This window comes from Nicotiana attenuata, unplaced genomic scaffold, assembly GCF_001879085.1.
Source record: "Nicotiana attenuata strain UT unplaced genomic scaffold, NIATTr2, whole genome shotgun sequence".
Lineage (NCBI taxonomy): Eukaryota > Viridiplantae > Streptophyta > Magnoliopsida > Solanales > Solanaceae > Nicotiana > Nicotiana attenuata.
In genome coordinates, this window is record NW_017671523.1 from 143,135 (window position 1) to 146,705 (window position 3,571).

A 3,571-nucleotide genomic window follows, 5' to 3' on the forward strand; every position below is an offset into this window, starting at 1 on the left:
CCACGGACATGCTAGTAAAGTCGACAAGAAAAGAGGACCACATCGACCATCTGAAAGAAGCCTTCGAGATATTGAGAAGGTACGGGATGAAACTGAACCCCCGAGGAAATGCCTTCGGCGTAGGCCTCAGGAAAATTCTTAGGGTTTCTCGTATCACAACGAAGGTATCGAAGTCAATCCAGATCGATCAAGGCAATAGACGCAATACCCGAGATACTGAACAACAAAAAGCAGGTGCAAAAGCTGACGGTGCAATAGCCGCCTTTCTAGGTTCATCTCACGATCCTCCGACATGATGCATAGAGTTTTTCAATGTGCTGAGAAAGGACAATGGGTTACAGTTGAATGAGGAATGCGTCGAAGGCCTTAAGAAAATTGAAAGCGTACCTATCTTCGCTGCCACTGCTGGCCAAAGCAATCCAGGCAGAGACCCCTGGTGGTATATTTGGCCGTATCCGAGGTCGCCGTCAGCGCAGTCCTAGTTCGTGAAAACGAAGGTACGCAATCTCCTATTTACTATATTAGCAAAACCTTAGTGGACGCCGAAACACGGTATCCACACCTTGGAAAAATTAGCTTGGCATTGGTCGTAGCTTCACGGAAGCTCCGACCCTATTTCCAATGCCACCCCATAAAAGTAGTGACGACCTTCCCCTTGAGAAGTATGTCCTACACAAGCCTGAGTTATCAGGCAGACTCGCCAATGCGGCATAGAGCTCAGGAGTGAGCACGATATCTCATATCATCCAAGAAACGCCATCTAAGTTGCAAGTACTTGCCGACTTCATAGCCGACTTCAGCGCAAGAGATACTACCAGAGGCGGAATTAGAGGCACGCCGTGCCCCCTCCAACGCCGACCTATGGACTCTTTACACTGATGGCGCCGCTAACGCCTCGGGATCGGGACTGGGACTCGTTCTCGAGGTCCCCACGGCGAAAACAATTCACCAGTCCATACGATGCCCCGAGATGACTAACAACGAAGCCGTGTACGAGGCTATTATTGCAGGTTTGAAACTAAGCCATCAAGTATGGAGCTCGACGACTCGTTCTCCTTGCGACTCTCAAACTCATGTGAACTAGGTCACTGGGACTTACCAAATCAAGGAGCAGAGGTTACAAAAAATACCAGTCAGAAATTCACAGGTTAATAACCGAGTTCGACGAGTGCCGCTTCGAACAAGTTTCGAGAGCACGGAACGTTGAACAGACGGCCTAGGCAAAAATTGCGCAGCCTTCTAAAAACTATCAACCAAAAAGCCGTTGTCCCCCTCACTCCATCAGCCATTGATCACACTGAGGTACTCTCTTTAAATTTTGACTTGGGAACTGTGCGCGCAAACAATTGATATCCTATCTGGCGGATGGAACAGACCCACTCGACAAAAAATAAGCCAAAAGCTCCACGTACAGCGCGCCCGCGGTATTGCCTGATAACCACCGAGCTCCTACAAAAGGATGTTTGGCGGACCCCAGCCAGGTAGGGCCGCAACAAACGCGACCAGTGCTCGAAGAGGGTACATCGGAAGGTCATGCGGCGCCCCATACAGTGTAGATCGCCTGCTGCAATAATACGAGCCGCTATTATTGGCCCACTATGAACGGAAAGACGCAGCGGAATATGTTCGCCGATGCGAACAATGCCAAAAGTATGCCCCCATGATACACCAACCAGGAGAACCACTTCACTCAGTCACTTCCCATGGCCCTTCATCAAATGGGGAATGGACATATTCGGTCCCTACCAGCGGACGAGGAAAGGTACGATTTCTATTAGTTTTAAATGACTATTTTCCAAGGGGTGAAGCAGGAGCGTACGCCAAATACGCGAACAAGAAGTCATCGCCTTCATATGGAAGATAATCATCTGCCGTTTCGGGCATCCCCAAGGAAATCAGCTGCGATAACGGACGGCAATTCATCGGCCAAAGACAACAGAATTCTTCGACAAATAGGTATCAAGCGGATACTTTTCACGCCATATCACCCCTGCCGCCAACGGCCAAGCAGAGTCTTCCAATAAAACAATACTGAACATACTGAAGAAGAAAAAACTCGAGGATCAAAGGGCTATGGCCTGAGCTACTCCGGAAGTGTTATGGCACCGAACCACGCCCAAATCCTCCACAGGAGAAAATGCCGTACTCACTGGTCTACGGAACGACGCCGGTCATACCAGTCAAAGTCGGCGAACCAAGCTTAAGGTATTCACTACCAGCGGAGCAAGAGAACGACATAAACAGACTTCAAGACCTCGATGAGGCCGAGGAAAGAAGAGAAATGGCCCACATAAGAATGGTGGCTCAGAAATAACAAGTCAAAAGATACTACAACAAGAGAGCCAAAATAAGACCACTCAAAGTGGGGGACTACGTCCTCAAAGCCAAAACATTGGCATCAAAAGACCCAAGCGAAGGAAAACTGGGCACCAACTGGGACGGACCCTACAAAATCACAGTGACAGCAAGTAAAGGAGCATTTCAATTAGAATCAATGGAAGGAAAAACGCTCCAAAACAATTGGAACGTCGCCCACCTCAAGTATTTCCATTTCTGAAAGGCGTCTCCCGAGTCGCACTCTTTTTCCCTTACCCGGGTTTTGTCCCAATTGGGTTTTCTCGGCGAGGTTTTTAACGAGGCGACAGAGGGGACACCCAGAGATATTTGAGAAACAAGTTTATCATACCAGCCACTCCATCGTCCTCCCGACTGGCATGACAAAGGGACTGGACTAGCGTGATCTCCAATGTATGAAAGGCCACGGCCATCTCCAATGTATAAACGGCTACGGCCATCTCAACGTATAAAAGGCTACGGCCATCTTCAACGACATTATGGCTAAGGACATCGACGCCGATAAGTCGACCCAACTCGACTATGACGGCAAGTAACTCGACGACAGTCGAAGTTACGTACATGGCGAAGGCCATAAACGATATTATGGCTAAGGCCATCGACGTCGATAAGTCGACCCAACTCGACTATGATGGCAAGTAACTCGACGACAGTCGAAGTTACGCACATGGCTAAGGCCATCAACGATATAATGGCTAAGGCCATCGACGCCGATAAGTCGACTCTCGATGACAGTCGAAGTTACGCACATAGCTAAGGCCATCAACAATATAATGGCTAAGGCCATCGACGCCGATAAGTCGACCCAGCTCGACTATGACGGCAAGTAACTCGACGACAGTCGAAGTTACGTACATGGCTAAGGCCATCAACGATATAATGGCTAAGGCCATCGACGCCGATAAGTCGACCCAGCTCGACTATGACGGCAAGTAACTCGACGACAGTCGAAGTTACGTACACGGCTAAGGCCATCAACGATATTATGGCGAAAGCCATCGACGCCGATAAGTCGACCCAGCTCGACTATGACGGCAAGTAACTCGACGACAGTCGAAGTTACGTACATGGCTAAGGCCAAAAATGATATTATGGCGAAAGCCATCGACGTCGATAAGTCGACCCAGCTCGACTACGACGGCAAGTAACTCGACGACAGTCGAAGTTACGTACATGGCTAAGGCCATCAACGATATAATGGCTAAGGCCATCGACG